The 18,084-nt window shown below is 41.5% G+C and overlaps 1 protein-coding gene across 2 annotated transcripts in view; it reads left to right on the top strand.

Annotated features, from left to right (window-relative positions):
* marchf8 (membrane-associated ring finger (C3HC4) 8) overlaps positions 1-18,084 on the top strand; it is an 88,862-nt gene that overhangs the window by 24,202 nt on the left and 46,576 nt on the right. The gene's annotated exons all lie outside the window — the stretch shown is intronic.

An 18,084-nucleotide genomic window follows, 5' to 3' on the forward strand; every position in this document is an offset into this window, starting at 1 on the left:
ATAAATATAAAAAATAACTATAACAAAATGTTTTTAAATTGTTATCTAATGAGAAGAGTTTTCATTGAATCTATTAGACATGGGATAATTTGTACATTTATAAGAAGTAAGCATACTTATTTTTCCATTTGTGTTTGATGGCAATTTGACCAAAATAATAAATTGAATTTCTTGTATCTTAAAAATAACTCTATATAGAGTAGATAAATCTCACTTTCTGTGAAAAGATCTGTGAACATTTGAACATTTCTTCTTTTTTACATTAATATACTTATTATTTCTGGGGCAGAATATAATTGCTTAGTTGCAAGAAAGTAGACAGGATCTGACTTAGTGCATCAAGCACTGGGTTTAGGCTTAAAATGGGTATATATGTGTAGTAGTTTGGTGTTCATATCATAATATATGGTGTCAAAGAGAGAAGTATGAAGCAGGAGCTTTTAACTTTTAATGCAAGGTATGCCTATTTTTGTCCTGCATCATTTTAATTATTAACTTATCTTTAGATTTAAGGTTATAGGAAGAAATGGCTGAAATTTCCAAATACAGCCAGTTGCCTAATAAATAGTTGAAGAAAAGCGCTTCGTTAAATAGACTGAAAAGCTGAAAATCCATTGAATGGAAATGTCAATGAAACATAGACGCAACAAACATGTTATTAATTTTAAATGACAAAATGCTGGGTTGACTTCTGAGGAGCAGAAAATGAAGAATGTTGTCCCTGGTGTCCTGCCAGGGAACAATCAAAAGTTAATTTTTCATTGCCAGAGGTGCCAATCCCAGCGCAACAACATAAATTCTTCATTTGCAACCTTTTTTTTTTTCCTTGAAAACAAATTATTTCTGCGCTGCCTGTGGCTTGAGTTGAAGTTGTTCATCTAACGAGCTCAGTTCAAGTCCAAGCAGCTCTTTCATTTTTGCCCTGAACCACCTCTGGGCGATCTGGTTTTGCTGTTTCATGTTGGCACCGCACACAAAGTCCTTGGTGACTCGATTGACAAAATCAACCAGAACAACCAATACCTGTTGTTCTAATCTTTGGTGATTTCATTACTAATTCATTCCAGTCGATATAGTTAGTATTCAGAAAATATAGTCAAATAAAAAGCTTAACTCTCATGCTAATCCCACCACTGCTTATACAGAAGATGATTATTACCACGTCTGAAAACTCAACGTTATTGATCTTAATATTGAGGTATCATATTGAAGGTCAAGTTTTTAAATTTTTTTATTATAAACATATACTGCTGTCATCATGTATGATTTATCAGCAACTAATAGAAAATAACCCCATTGTATCGTAGCTCACTTCCACCTCTCGTGCACCTTGGGAATTCCTCTGTTCCTCTTTTCTTTCGCCATGCTCCAACGCCATCAGACACTGCAGTGGAGTGCTCTCAGAGTGCAGGGAGCTGTTTTTGAGCACGGGAACAAAGCGAGGTGCTAAGACAATATGTGCACGACCCGCTCTCTCACCTTGCCCTTCTCGGATCACAATAGAGGCTCACTGAGTGCAGCAACACAGGTGTTCTTAAGAGGCTTCTTCATGCTGCGTATGGCAACACGTTTCACATGGTTTTGCAGGAAAAGTGATACAAAATGTAAACTTGCACTGTGTATTTTTACTGGTGTGCACTCATGCGAGTGACCGCTCATTTGCTTTCCCCATCTGTTTTTTTTTTTTTTTTTTTTTTACGAGGAAGTTAAAAATGCTTTATCATTGCATGCACGTGAAAGCATATTGAAATTAATTGAAAAAAGAAAAATCAAAACAGCAAGAAAGGTCAAGGTTTTTATCAACATGAGTTATTTCCCATTAATGTGGCTTGTTTGGAACAAAAGATCGTTGTTTAATTGCCCCTGACAAGAAGCAATTAGGCCAAAAAGTTGCATTGTAGTGCTTTTTATTTGTGTCCACACTGCAGTCCAGAAACCAAAAGGTTTGAACACACTGCATGATGAAGCATTTGACTGAAGTTAACACAGGGCTAGATTTTCCTCTGCAGCACACACAAATATGTGCTTTGTGTTTGTGGTTCGTATAGAGAACTTTGGTCTGAGTCACGTTCATACTTGAGTTAAACCAATTTGTAAGGAGGTGGAATCCTGGAGAAGTAACTTTGAATCCACTTTTTTGGGACATACCAGATTCAAGCCAGGTTTACATGTACCCGGGTATTTAAAAAACAATGACATTTCTCTGCGTGTGGGCCTGGAATTTACACATAAATGCTGCTACGAATCACCACAAACGAGGATTCTGGAGAGCTGGAAAAACTCTGTCTCCAGTTGCATCTAAAGGGGGGTCGGCGGGGGTTGACATCACAGTTCGTGACGTGGTGTTTTTTTCCAGGATTCTGATTGGCTGTCACAGCTTCATGCTTCTCGTTACACTGCCCCCTACAGGTTTGGCATGCTCATAGTAGCTCTAATCCAGGTGTATATGTGGGTCAGTGTTAATTAAGATTTCTTTTTGTAAACGTAGAGGGGGAAATGTACATTTTTGTGAAACCCCAGCCATGTAAACGTGGCCTCAGAGGGCATTTCTCAATAGTCCAAAGGGACCAAGTGAATTAGTGAACCTGGGCCGCCTGTGACCATGTCGCCAGTTCACTGTTTTCTTTCTTTTGTCCACTTTGGAGAGATACTGACCACTACAGCTAAGAAGAGCAGCAGTCTTGGAGACACTCATCGAGAAGTCATCCAGTCATCATTTTTAATCCTTGTTGGGATTCTGCAATGCCAAGTGTGAACTGCAGCTGTTGGAACATCAAGTTTGATCTTGATTCCCTGCGGTTTTCCTAGAAAAGTGGAGTTCTACAGGAGTCTTTTGAACGGTTTCAATTCCATCTGGGCTAAAAGTAAACGCCGACATAAACTGTCTCTATCGACCGTTTTGCTAAATTTGTTAGAGATTTTTATCTCCTGATCAACTTGGCTCACCTGTTTATTCTTCCACACAGGGCATCGTGTTTACATGAGGTTGTAGCTACATTCTGATCATTTCAAATTATTCATGTAAACACTGCTTTGGAGAAGTACAGAAACACCTTCTTGTGATACCTGATAAATGATGTGCACACTCTGCCAAAGGAGAGTTGTTTTGTGCAAAATTTTAATTATGCATAATGCCGCTATGGCCATGATAATGTTGGGGAAAAAACCCCCCAAGGATTCTCCTTTGAGTTTACGGAGCTTTTGCACCTTCTCCACACTGCACCGTTAACAGGATTACGGGTTTTATACTCTTGAGAGCAGTTGTAGAAAGGTTACCTCAATCTGTTGACAAATAAAAGTGAAACTCTAAGCTCTGTGATGTCTGTGGGGCATTTGGTCTCCTCGCCGCCATGTTTGCCAACAGTGAAAAGGTCCAACCCTGCGTCTCTGCTCAGCATCATCCTCTCCTTCCGTCTGTCTCCTGCTGGCTGAGCCTCCTTTTTTCCCCTCTCGGGAATAAGTGGATAAACAGCAGCAATTCTCATCCTCCGTCAGTCGATCCATCGGCAGAGTGGAGAAAAGGGATGACGAGGGTAGAAAAAGAAGAGCACAAAAAAAAAAAAGGCGAGTGCTTACTTTGAATGCTGATCAGCTTGAGGTTGTTGAAGGTGTGTGTGTGTGCAAGTGTGCATGTGTGCATGCAGTTTAGTCACAGAGCGCAGGCCCATCTGGCCCTCTTAGACAACACCACTGGTCTTTTACTGCCTCGAGGAAAAAAAGCAGAATTTTCTGCTGTTTAGAATTCAGAGTTTGTCAGCTGCTTCTTTAGAGGGCAACACATCTTTAACTGTTGCTGGACCCTGTTTGGCCTCGCTGCTCCAGCTCCACTCAAGTTCATTTGTCATCTTAGAAATCCTCTTTGGGTTCGTGCTCGTGGGCACTTTGTGCACCGTGGTCCTTCACTTGAGCGCTCGTGTTTGGGTAGATATATTAAGGTTTGAAAATATTTTGAAAAGAGCATCAATTGACTCCTGAGTTGTTGTTGTTTTTTTTTTTACATATATCTTGTGGAGGAAATGAAAACTCCCTTGACAGTTCTTAGCCTTTGTAAATAATGCGGTCAGATTTATTTGTGTCTGCAGGTTTTGATAAGGCGTGCAGGGAATGGATTATGCATGAATTGACAATAAAGTGAGCTCCTGCTCTTGTTGGCAGGTATGGGAGGAAAAAACCCCCCAAAAAACAACAGATTGACTTTGAGATTTATGAGAGCTGCGTGAAATGTTTTCAGAGTTGTCGGTGTGTGCTGATTGTCAAATCTCTGTAGCTCCGTCTACGACGCCACTTGCTGGCTTATCTACTGTAAATATAGTCATTTACATAGCAGGTAATCACGTCCGCAGAGCCGAGGAACTCGGTTGCAGCTTTCATTTTCACAGCAACACATCGATTCACACAAACATACAAGACCTCACTAACACTGCTGCTCATATTTAGCATAGACTGCGGCTGTGCCAACGCTGAACAACTGACACTCAATACCTGCGCCTATTGAAGCTGCATTTATTTTTCATGAAAGCAGAGTCATGAAAGCAGAGTCCTGCAGTCTTTGTCCTTCAATAAGTGTGTGTCGGAGTCAAGGACAGCGAAGACTTTTTCTCCTCTGATGTTTGGTCGTTTGATAATCGCAGCGACCACAGAGCTCCTGGGCACCGACCGAGCGCTGCAACGCTTTTGTAGAGCGTGAGATCAAACACTGGCCGGCGCAGTGAAATTTTTTTTTTAACACAGCCCCCAGGCCAGACAGGGACTATTTAATGCGTCTGTCTTTGCTGACTTAATGAACCACTTCGATTATGGTGACATAACTTGTTTTTGCTCCTCCAGCTGGATACTGTATGTCCTCCGTGTTTGTAGGAGTGTTGCTCAGAGACAGAAAGCAGAAAGCGTTGCTTTATTTATGAACATTGTCCCAAACAAAGATTCTTCAATGAAAAACTACAAATGTGGGCGAAAAGTATCTTGAAATATGTTGCTCACCCCTGAGGCGGAAGTGCATTTCCCAAACATTTGGTTGATCAAACTGTCGGCATCATGCCCTTCCAGATTGCTCTGCCCACAGTCGGCTTGGAAATGGAAATCCCATGATAATAACTGTCCTGAGAGCCTTGGGGTGGAGGAAACGAGGGATAACATACTGAATTATAAGGGAAAAAGGAGTGTCTACTTGTGTGACTGGTGTGAATCAGCTGCATCTTTTCGTAAGAGGATTCAGTCTATCAATTATGCACAAGTTAACGCTACTGTTAAAAACATGTACTTTCTGTTAATAACTATGACGAAGTGATCTCTCTCTCTCTAGACGGTACAATGGTGTATAAATTGGCTCCTTTTGACGCAGTGTATGACTACACTACACTCATGTTGACCGAGGTTATATATATTCAGGTTACATAAATGCAGGCACTTATGTGGACAATTTCCCTCCTATTTTTCTCTTTTGTCTCGTACCTACACACATAAATGCATACATATATGACGCACACACAGCGTTGTGCTCGCTCCAGTGTGGATGTTCTGAGGCCAAAACAGGTGCTCAGCCTGTATGTGAAGCAGAATCTGCAGAGAGGAGATAACACGTAGGCTTAATGCGGTTCTCTGTATTGTGGCAGCACTTTTCATAAAGGTTTGAATGTTATGTGTCAGCAAACTACCCTACTTTGCATAGAACAGAAAATGATTTAATGAAATGTAGGAACAGTGCACACATCCTGCCTTAAGCTTTGATTATTAAAAATAGAGACTGAGAAAAGTTATGGCAGTAGTACTTTAGTTCATCGTTACATTGGAAATTAGTAGTTAATTGAACTTCATTTATCGGAATGCTTTGTCAGCAAACAATTTACTGATAATAACATTGTTAGTTGTTAGAAATGCTGTTTGATTTAGCCATAACCCATAATAATAACAATCTTGCAATACTTGCAATCAAAGCTCCCTATTGAATATTAAGGGAAGCATCAGATAAGATGTCATAAAATTTTTGGTTAATTAGAGTTGTCTGTTCGTTCTACTGAATATGTTAATGAAAAAGAAAGTTTATACTTTTTGTTAATTCATTTAAAGATGCCATAATAGTTAAATTATAAATGCACAATGTGTGGGATTATTCATTTGGAAAAAAGAAAATCTCCGGACAGTCAACTGAATTTGAGGACATTTATATCATGGCAGCATGCATTGTTAATCATATTCACGAGTTGGGCTGGAGAAACCCATTTTAACATTATCAAGCTAACAATTAGCCCCAGTCTTGCAATGCCAGCTTATACCACAAGATGGTGTAGTGAGCCACTATAGATATGCCCAAATTGTGAGCAGACTGGACGAACCCCAGCCACTACAACGAGGTGATGACAGATAGGTGAACAAGGGTGGTGCAAATAATGATTTGTAAAAATAACGGTAACAAAACCAAAAAAAAGTTGTTGGATACATTTTTCATCTAATATGCTGGTTATTATCAAGTTAACTTCTGCTCTTTGTGTGCTTGTTTTATGTGCTGGTTCCTAAATGGGTGCTACTGTTTTAAATGGTCAGATTCAATAATCCAAAAGTTGCCAAATATGATTAAATGAGCTTACTTCAAGACCGACTTGCAGATTTTCCTACCCTATATCTACTTCTCTGTGAAGCTGCTGGAGGTTTTTTTTTTTCCTTCCCTTGCCTCGTTTCTCGCCCCCTTGCTTTCCTTCATTCTGCCTCGCTCTCTCCCATAGGAGGATGTGCTCTGGACGCAGGTACACACATGAACGTGCCAGCAGCTGGTGTTGTTAGTTGGTCCGTCTGTGCAGAACTCTCGCGAGTCTCCCAGAGGCCCTGGCTGTGCTGGAGCCACTTGAGGATGGAGTGCTAAAAAACATAATTAAATGTGGAAGAGCTGACATGACAGGCGGGCCTTTGAGGGCCTTGTGCGAGGAAGGACTTTACCTCACCTTGTTCAAGATTTCATTTCATTAGCCCCAGTGATTACTCTATCGGTTATTTTACTCCGTTCTAGTAGTGCGGACAATTTGCTCTCTGTTAAGTTTTATATATGTGATTACTGGTGACCCGTAGCTGCAGAAAATAGACTTCGAGGCACGGGCGGGGAATAATTATAGTCCCCTTAGCTACTCTTTGTGCTCATACTTGTGTCATAATGTTGTCTACTGGTGCACAGTGGAAATAGTTTACTTTGTCCCCAGAGTGAGGAACTTCTCAGTGAGACTTTCAGCTTCAGTGTCAGAGGAGAGGCTTTCAGGAGAAAGAGACGCATTCGAGAAAGACTTTATTTTCTAATTATCCCCTGCCACGTTGCCTTCCGCCACCTCCATTCGCCTACATGCACATACATCCAGTACAAACACTGTATAAACTGTCAGAGCTCAAAATTAACACTTCACTGTGAAGAAAAATAAGACTCAGCAAGTAAATATGCCTATATGTTAAGCTGCTTTCAGATGTACTGTTTGGGAAAGCACACATTCAAAAGATAATCTTATGATTTACATATTATGTGGGCGGTTGCATAACTTAATCCGACAAATGCATACAGCCATTAACCTACTAACCCACAGAAATTTGTTCAGCCCATCAAACACAGCAGGAACAGTGCAAAGCTCAAAAAAAGCCCTCAGGTGTGAATTAGCTATTTCACCAAAATGATATGAAGGGAGCCAATTTAATTTCTGCACAGTTACCAGGGTGCAATCCTCAGATTGTGGATAAAGCAGTGAGTCTGCTTGTAGTGCGAAGTCACGGGTGAAGAACCAGCAGGTAACCACGGAGCATGACGCGTGAATAAAAATGCAAATAAAGTCAAGTCCAGGCGGAGGAAGACATGAAGTCGCCACACGAAACCTCCAAACTGCCGTTCCTGCTCCTCTCGCCTCCGTTTCTGCCCCATTTGGAACATTCTGTAGCGCCTCTGTTCACTGGAAGGTGTCTCTGCGGGATGTCTGAGGACGCCATTTAATTGCCTGTGACATGCTGACTCGACTCTTGTGAGTCGCTTGGCCCCAAACGGTGAGCCAGATCAACGAGCAAAGATTTCTCCTCTCTCGCTCTCTCTCTCTCTCTCTCCCAAACTCATCTTCTTTTTGGAGACGTTTTCCCCGCCGTTGCTCTCGGCAGACTCTGATACAAAATGATGTGCGCCGTGTAACCCCATGTGCATGACAAAAGTCTGACAGGACTCACAGCTCCGTCACTCTTGTGGTGACCAGCACACGCACACAATGAGTCTCTTGTGTATGAAGTGGAAGATGTAGTGGGCTGTCAGACGCTCATTTGTCCCAGTAAGATATGATAATGAGGTTCCCAGTTGTTGGACATTTGGAGAGATACTTTTTTTTTTTTCACAGGCAACAAACAGACTCTTTGGCTGCATTTCTGTTGTGGCCGATTCCTGACTCACTTCAATGTCTGGATCAGTCTTCAAGTTCTCTCTTCCTTTCCGCGTACTCCATCATCCTCTCGTGGCGTTATCTGGGGGAAGATTAGTGCCGCTAATCTCTGCCTATAGACTCAGTGCTGTGACCACGCTGTGAACTCCTTCTTGTTGCTGTCTTTCTGATGAAGCATATGCCCGGCAGCTGCAAACGTGGCTACAATTCCCCACTTGTGTGAAAAACATGCCAACCGTTCACACTTCTGAATAATATAACATTATAATATTAATGATTGGAGCGACACTAATGCTGCTGGCAACCTGTGCCTTGTGCCTCTTTGATTGAAAATGGTCTTTTAATTCTAAGTTTTACTAAACCTTTTGGGCCTTTGATTATTATGGTCTATACAGTGACTGTGTTTGTTTGTTTTCTGTTGTTGGGAATTGTTTTTTTTTTTTTCTTTCAGGCCTTGTTTGCCTGTTCAGTGTTATGACTTCATCGTTGTCTGCTTGTTGTTAGGTGGCAGTAAGTTTACGGACTGGCAATTATACAGCTTTAATGTAATAAAGACCGATACTGTTTTGTCTGTGTTAATTCAACATTTTCCTTGACTTAAGATGCAGTAGGTAAAGTGCAAGTGTTACTACTTGTGTTTTAGATGACAGAATTTTGACGTTTTGTTTTTTTTTAGTTAGTACTATTCAGGACTTCCATCCTTTGTTATATACCATGTTATTTGACTTGATATAGGATAGAATTACAGAGCTGGTTCCTTGGTTATCTTCAGTATTCACACCTACAGATGGACACTAACGTCAATAGAATTATATAAAGACCGTTTATTTTTGATAACTTGTTTTTTAACTATTAATACAAAGAAGACGGTGTGTTCTTAAAGCATTACGTTTCAAAGCTTACGAAAGAACATATTTATTTGCAGTTCCTCCACTTTTAGTTGTATTTTTCTTAAGAAACCATGTGTAGAATGTGTTGTTGGAGTGAATATGCACCATTGACGGTGTTATCTGGTTGTGCAGCCTAGAAGTAGTTAAGACACTTTTGAACAGACAAGATTTGATTATAGTGAAGAGACTCCTACATTCTGGTGTTATTATCCCTTCAGTTTTCATTTGAGTTAGTTTTATATAAATAAGTAGCACTCTCAATTCAAAGTGTAAAAGAAAAAAAAAACTAAGTCACACTTTACTATATCCACATGCACAGACCGACACAATTCCTAACTTTACCCAAACCTAATTTTAGGTAAGTTACAAGGGAAAAATACAGTATAAAATATTAAATCAAATCAAAAGAGGCTGATCTGGCGCGAAACCACAAAAGAGACCATTCAGGTTGAAATCTGTCTTGATGTTGAGAATAAAAATGGTTGGATAGTCAGAATGTCAGGTCAAAGCTTGCATGACGTGGTTGATGATGGATATTTAACGCTCATTTATTACCAAGATGAATTGAGCTTATTTGCTTCAACTGGCTCAGTCTTGTGGTATCGGTTTTTGGTGCCATTTCCCTGAAGAGAGCAGAGATACGTCGTTATTATTAATTAGTAACAAAAACCTTTTAAAATGGAACTCGAGTATTAAACTTGGGTTTCGTACATTAATCTTTAGTGGTAAAACTACTGTGTCTGAGGACTTCTCTCAAGATGGAACAAAACCAGACCAATTTACTGAGGCTGTTTATCCTGTAGACCAAAGAATGGAGACTATAAGTGGCACCTCCAGAGTCACTCTGAGAGACTGGAATAAGACCTGATCTGGATACAGAAGAAATCAGCTGAACTGTAGTTAACCCAGAATGATTCCAGTTCTTGTCTTAAGCTACCACATTGCTGCATGACTCTGAGACTGCCACGCCGGCATCACAGAGGTTCATGTTTTCAAAAGCTGCAGTGCAGATGAAATGTCTGATCTGCTTGAAAATGGAAAAGAAAGCACTCGAGACATCACTTGTAATATTTGCTCGGCCCTAAATACTGGTTATGAAAATAACACAAGTGGTTATGGGGCTGCTTTTGCCACAGTGTTAATGAGCTGCTTTAAGTGCCTTTTCATAATTGGCGGAAAGAAGCAAAGAATGCATCTAGTTTTTATGGACCAATGAGGCAAATCACAGATGTTTTGTTTTTCCTACCTGGCATAGCTAACAAACAGTTCAGCGACCAATAAAGATGTCTGCCACGTCCTGCTCTTTGCGTTTGTGGTTTTATATTGGTGATATTACGCAGTTTCAGAAAATAAAAAGATCAAAGCACTAAAAGCGCTTCAGTCAATTTTCCAAGCAAGAACTTCAATAAAGCTGAATTGCTTCTCTCCCTTTTAAGTGTGCACAGTGCCGCAGCCTGCGATGTCGGATATTCTACAGAATAACCAACATGCAATCGCCAGATTGTAGCAACAGATCAGGGACATTTGTCGCTGTTATTGCCTGTGTGTACTTTGCATGTAAAGCATACATAATTCAAAAAAGTTAATCAATTATGAAAAATGTCTCTTCCTTTCAAGTGATCATCCTCGGGGATAATTGCTGCCCACATGCGCAGCGTTGATCTTCATCTGTTGACGATGAAATTGTATAACCCTGTGAGAGTGCTTACGCAACATTGTCATCACGGATCTTCTAAGGAGCCAAATCAGCTTCAGAAATGCATCTGTCATTCACATTATGAGCAGATCACTAGAACTCCATCAGCTTTCTGTGTGATGCCTCACATTATGATTTGTTGCTACTCGATGGGCGGATTTGATCCTGCTATACAAAAATATAAAACTGACAATCGGCGAATATTTTCTACAAGGAGACAAGACTGTTTGGGAATTGTAAAAAGCTCAAAGCATAGAAAAGACATTTTGAAATGTTGAAGTCCATCATCAGCATTCATGAATACACAAAGTGTGGTTGTTTAAGTAGACAGTGCCTGCATGCCAGACAAAACGGTCTTCATGTAAATTAGGTTTAGCTTAAAACAAATGTTCCCCTTCGCCTGTGAAGAGGACACTCCGTTTTCCCGCTGCCATGCCCCACTAGACAAGTTGACAACGGCAGTATCTCGATAAAGATAATGGGCAGCGAGAGACACAAGGACATGTAACACGGGTCATCAGTTACTTTTGAACCCGTGAAATTGTGTGCACAGTGCTCATCTTCTCCCTGCTTAGCCCTGTGGATGCCGCAGCTGCATGAATACAACAGCTCCGGGTCTTCTGATGAGGCACTGCGGAGTGCAGAGGACTGCGGCCCGGCATTGACATTCACCTCCACCGACCAGGAGGAGGAATGAGGCACGGGGAGAGTGTGCGCGGAGAAGAGGAGTCAGGTGGGAGAATAAAGAGATAAGGTGGAAAGAGAGCACAATTAGAGTATGCTGTTAATGGCGTGAGGGAGAACCTGTGTGAATGAAAGAAGGAGAGCCTGTTGTTGCCGTAGAAACAGAGCAGAGACTGAGTGCTGTTGGCAAGACTGAGGCGGCAGAGACGGACTGTGGAGAAATAGTTTGCCGTTCATCATAGACGTGCCTCGGCTCTGCTTCTGTCAGAGCTGTCAGAAGCTCTGTGTGCCAGCAGGGCTGTGGTTTCCCACTTCGCTCCTTCAATGAGTATTCAGGTAGTGGGTCCTCGGAGACACGATGCAATCCACCCTCCAAACCAATGCTACATATTGCACATCTCTTTCACACACACGTACAGAAAAACAGAAAAACTACGTATATCTGAAGAAAATGGCCTCTCTGAAATTCCTGGTGAAGCTTGTAAGAGCAGGAGCTGTGGATACTTGCTGTCAGTCCATTGTCGTTTTGATGGATGTGTTTATTTGAACTCACGGCTCTCTCTGAGCAGGCCTCAGGAGGCTGGTGGCTGCTCAAATATCTTTCCCCCTCAGGTCACGCTGCCAGGGGTGACGGCAGTCAGGTCGGGCCTTGCGAGTGCTCGTATGCACGGACAAACTTTCCGTTGCCCTCCTCGTCCAATGTTTCTCAGTCCCGTGGCCTCCCTTGGGCTTGGTAATATATTATGCGGCTGCTATATAAGAAACATGAAAATCTCAGGCTACAGAGACAAGACAAACACGAGGCAGAGAAGAGAGAGTTTGTCATCACGATGGAAACCATCTCCCAAAGACTCTGCACTGCTGTGTGCTGGTCCAGAGGCCGGGCCAGAGCAGTGCTGTTTATAGTTACAACACTTCTCATCAGATGATGTTTTGATTTTACAGAGGTGCCATAGTGCAACTGTGACAGTAACCAGAAGTGAACCAACCTATAAAGGAAATTAAATTTTAGACATTGGTGCCGTGTCACTGTTTTATTACTTGAGAAACGAATGAAACAGCTTGCACTTCTCAAATTGGCCGAAATGAAGAAATAAGTGATTTTCCTCTCAGCTGTACAAATGGTTCAAAAATCGAGTTTACTTACAATTAGCCACTCGTTTCAATTTACGGTCAAGTGTGAATCATCACTCAGCACAGCGAGGTCATATTCAATAGGTAAATACAAACGTATGATTTCTTCTCTCAACAGTGAAGTGAGTAAATTAAGAGAACATCTATGTCACGAATAGGCAGCTTGCATTATTGTAGGGACTCCAAAATAATCAAACTGGCTTCCAGAGGCCTAAGTTGTGCCTGACCACATGCACTACAGCAATATGCAGAAATCATCGCTATTAGACATATGAAAAATATATTTTTTTAATTGAATATTGTACATGGATTATATCATATTCAAATGTGGTCAAAATGACTTTCCTTCTCTTGGAACATTTGAAAGCAATAATGTGTTTATTTTGCTAAATTTGCCTGCATGCTGATAAAATAATGGGGATTGGAACCACTCGTCACACGGCCTAAAAGCACATGCTTGTTCCAAGAGAAGAAGACTGGTTTGGTTCTATTGTTTACTTCATTTATTTGTTTTCGATTTTTGTTTTGGACTAAAATAGTTTACCCAAGCTCACAGTTTGCTGTGCAGTTCTGTCCAGGACCTCGGGTACTGTTTTGTTGGAGTAGCAGCAGATCTTTTAAACACAGGATGTTTGTGTATGCAGGCCACGCATCTTTTGCACATGCATGATAAAACAAAGCCTCTCACATGGTTGACAGCTGATACTGCTAAACTATAATGGACTAACATGTGATTACACCGGACCAGGCCAAGGCAATTGCGTCTCCAAAGCCTGTGGAAGAGCATCTCCGACATTGCTCCTATTGATGTTTTAAAGTACCGTTGTCTTGGAGCTGATCTCCTTGGCAGCAGTTTTTCATCTCTGAGCAACCATCTGGAAGCTTTAACACAGAAAATAGAGCCGTTTGCATGCAGGAGGAGAAAGCAAAAGATCTTGTTTCCATTAAAACGTTATCACTGCTCTTTACCTAGGGACATTTGATATCCTACTTAGCAGCTGATTGATGTCGCTTCTCCCTGCAGTGTCCCCTAAATCCTAAATAGAATTCTTCATCTTTGAATCTTTGTCCACAACAAACATGTTTGTCTAAGAGAAATGAGAATGTTATCGCCACATATGAATTTGGTTTAAAATGGTAACAAAGTGGTTTTCTCGGCTTGGTACAGAGTCGTCAAGTAAAAGGCATCGCTCTGAAAATCATTGCTGTACTTGCACCTTTAACACTGTTGGCACATTGCTGAGATTAAGGCGCAAACAGCTCACAAGCGTCTGAACTTTCCGGAAAGTTTTTTGAAGTTTTTGTGAGGCTGCCATGTGATGAAGGAAGGAAAGATGGGAGCAGTAAACATGAGGTCTCATTTAAAAGCCAAAAGATGTCATCAGGAAAGTATCACCATCTGCTTCCTTTCCGAGAGCTGATTTCAGTCTCATTTTGTGTGGAGAGACGCTGCTCTTTTACCGAATATATTTGCTTAAAGCGGAGCGCACACAGACGGAGACCTGACCAGACAAATATTGACAGGGCTGAGCGCGGCTGCAGCAGTGATTGGAAGGAGGCTGGAGTAAATGGAGTGTTGGTTGAAAATGTTGATGAAACGTCAAAAGAGACAATGTAGAGGAAGATGGGGAATTACAAAATGTGTTTCAGATGGCAGCAGTGGGAGATGGAAATGTGGTGGGGGTGGGGGGGAGCGGGTGGTGGTGGAGGATGGAGGATGGAGTGTATGCTGGCTGGGAGCGATGGGATTCTGCTGTCATGCTTATCACTTCAGAAATGTCTGCTCCTCTGCACACCTTCCTCCATCTTTCTGGCTGTCTCTCTGCTTCTCACCCCAGGTGAAGTGGATCATTTGGGCCTAATATAAACGCTTTGATTTGCTGTGAAGTTTTCTTTCACCAAGAAACCTCTGTCCCGGGGAGCTCTCTCATTCAGTGCCGCATTTAAGCCTCAACTCTGCTTTTCTGGGCTTATTGTGAGCCACAGTAGTCGTGGAGTACAACAATTTCATGAGTGTGTCAATGATGCTTTAACATTTGGGGCGGGGCGGATGGGGTTCCAGGGGGAGAGAAGGTAATCAAATTGATGCCATGTGAAGACAGGATTGCGCTTTAAAATATGACTCTGCTTTGTTTAACGCCGTGATGGGCTTTTCATCAATTTTATTATCGCTGCAGTATTTCATAGTTCCGACAGCATGCTAATCACGAGCCTGTCATGCTACGTCGAGCAATCCTGAGGGATACTTTGGGATCGTCACAGATGTGGGACCAAAATGGCAGGGAAACATGTTGATGAGCACAGGGCAGGTTCAAACAGGAAACAAGCACTTCTGTTACACGTTAGTAGAAAACCACCAACGTTGTGCCAAACAAAGGCTCTACTTTATTGCACTCTGTTATGTCACTTATGCGGTCAGTTTCAACTGATTCCAAAGAGTTATTTTACTCCCAAAAGGAGTAAAATTAAGTAAAAGGCCCAAAATGTTTACTTGATTGGTTGATGATTATCCATCTCTCCATCCATCTTCTATAAATATATGTTAAGACTGTACAAGTAACATATTGTAGTGAAATTGTATGACTTGGACTTGATATATATATAGTTGGAGTCCCATAATTAAACCAAAAATGAGAATAATTACTAGCTTTATGAAGTAAAATATAACAATTCTTCAGTATTGAACTGTGTGTTATGGTAATAATGTAGTTATTTATAATCATTGTAATATCAAAGAAATTCAATTCTAAAGACCTTACTGTTTTTCCTCTTTAGCCAGGACTAATTATACTGGCTAAGAAAAAAAAAAGTGCATATTGCCAGCTAGTTATAAAACAAGTGTAAAACTGGTTAGACCCAAGTCCTTCAAGTCAAGGAGAGTTCGTGACGTTTTGATGTTGGGTTGAGAAAACGTGCTTGACCAAGTCAGCAGGGGGCAGTAGAGGAGACTCTGTAGCTGAGCTCAGAGGAGTGCTTTGTCCCTTCTGGGCCTGCAGAACCTGTCAAATCAGAATAAAAATCTCACCTTTTGCATCAACCTTCCTTCTAATTATGAGTAAAAGTTTGACTGTATTGCAGTGTGATGGACTGCTGATGTCTCAAACCTCCAGTCATGAGAGATTAAATCTTAAATGTGTCTGTGTTCCTATCTCACTCTGACTTCTAATCCGAACAGTTTTTTTTAATCACAAGCAAATGCAGCAGTCAAATCCCAAATATTTTAGCTCCTTGCTTTCACCTTCAGCTGCTTTTTGGGTTTGAGTATTTTCATGCACCTTCCAGCAGATTGCAGGCACGAGGCCAGAAGACGAACAGCCTTTTAATGCAAATGACTGCTGCTGCTCTGGACCATATTTATCTGGAAACCCAATGGGACTGGACTTCAAAGTGGTGATTGGAGAAGGTGGGTGGAGGACAGATTCATTGCTCCATTCTTCATCCATCACCGGAGCACCGAGGTTGGAGAGGAAGAGGTTGTGTAAGTCCAAGGTGAATTGCCTCAGGTCGCTGTAGTGGGGAGGGGCTGAATACACACACTAGTTTACTGAACATCAAAGCACGCTGTGCTCCAAACAAGCAGAGTTGGAAAGAAATGAAGCTGTCTGAGGATTTTGTTTAATGTCGTCTTTTGTTCGTTGGCAAAGTGACTCCCCTCTGAAGATGATGTCCTCTTAATGTTGGACTTTGAAGAATTATTTATGCTTTGGCTAACAAGATCAGAGCTCGGAGCAGCACAATTGTGTGCCTTTTAATGTCAAAACCCCATTGTTACCTATTGTCTTGAAACACCATCTATATTTAAATGTATCTTAAGTCGCCTGAACTTTTTCTTTTTTTTTTAGCCTTTTATTTTTACTGATATGCTTCTAATTTTCCAAACTGTTTTGCAAGATGTTCATCTTTTTTTTTTTTTTTAATTAGTTGCAACTTGCAAAATATAGTTTTGTCAACCTTGTGACAACTTTTTGAAGATGCTGCGTGTGTGCGTGCGTGTGTGCGTGCGTGTATCACAACCACGGGTGCAAACAGGCATTTAAAGCTTAGAAGTTGGACAAGCAGCTTTGTAGCCCCGTGTGTGTTTGAATGCCAGGAGCCCCCTGCTGAGGACAGGGAATCAGCACACAATCCTAAAATCCTGATTAGGTACTGGAAGGCATGCAGGACATGGAAAATCACAGCTTTTACTGAAGAGGAAATTGTTTTTTTTTCTTTATTTCTTTTTTTTTTTTGAGCGTGCATTTATTTAAAATATTTGCATCGGTGTATTTGCAATGCAGACTTCTCCACCTGTTGGGGTCAGTAATGGGGCGCCATCTGTTTAACAGCAGGAGATGACTGATGATGTCAGGGCTGTTGGATGGAGTGCGGTGGGCAACAAGGAGAGTGTTGCATTAGTGGTTTTAACAGGCTGAGGTCATTCCTGCAGCAAGAATGGAAAAAGTTGAGCAGATGATAAATTTAATGATGGAGCGCTTCACAGTGTCTTTGAGAAATCCTCCTTACTCCTCACCTGCAAAGGCAGAGCTGACCTTCATAAATCTTTTCAAGCCACCGTCTTATTTGAGAAGGAGACGATAGCATACTTGATTCTTCATCAGGCTACTATCTTTATAGGAGAAGGTGTGAAAGCTAAACTTGGTCTGCCTACTGATTATATTTCAAAGGATGGATATAGCTACGGTAATAACCTCTCCGGTGTGATTCAGAAGAATCCGTCCAACACTGAGCAGTGGTGGTCGTTTTGTTTTAACTCGGGGAGTATCTGAGCTGGCGTTTCAGCCTTTCTTTTTTATTTCTTTTTTTTTCTTTGCTCATCTGACCTTCGATCACACTAATTGTCTAATGCCGGAGACATCGGGTCAGCTGGGTTGGGAGTTAAAAAGTGCGATGAGCTCTGCCACCGTGGCTCCGTGCCGCTGTCTGCATCTCAATAGCTGTTTGACGACTCGCTTCATCATGCACACACACACATGCATACCGTGGAGGCTTAATGAACTGAGGAAGGTTTTCATCATACTTCCCAGCACTGTGCCGCAACTCGAATAGCATTTAGGATTCATTGATCCACTCCTGCTGAAGGTGTTGATCCACATCTGCTGTTGTCCTACGCTCCTTACAGACCATGAATGAGCCGCTGAAAAACGTATCTCATTCCGGAGGTTATCACTCGCCTCGGGTGCTGAGGTGGATACAGATAAACGTGTTGCTTCAGTCTGCAAAGCAAAGACTGCCGGTGCTTTTTTCACAACCTGATAAACAGAGATGCTGGCAGACTTTTAAATGAGAACTATGT

Source organism: Blennius ocellaris (assembly GCF_963422515.1).
Source record: "Blennius ocellaris genome assembly, chromosome: 13".
NCBI lineage: Eukaryota > Metazoa > Chordata > Actinopteri > Blenniiformes > Blenniidae > Blennius > Blennius ocellaris.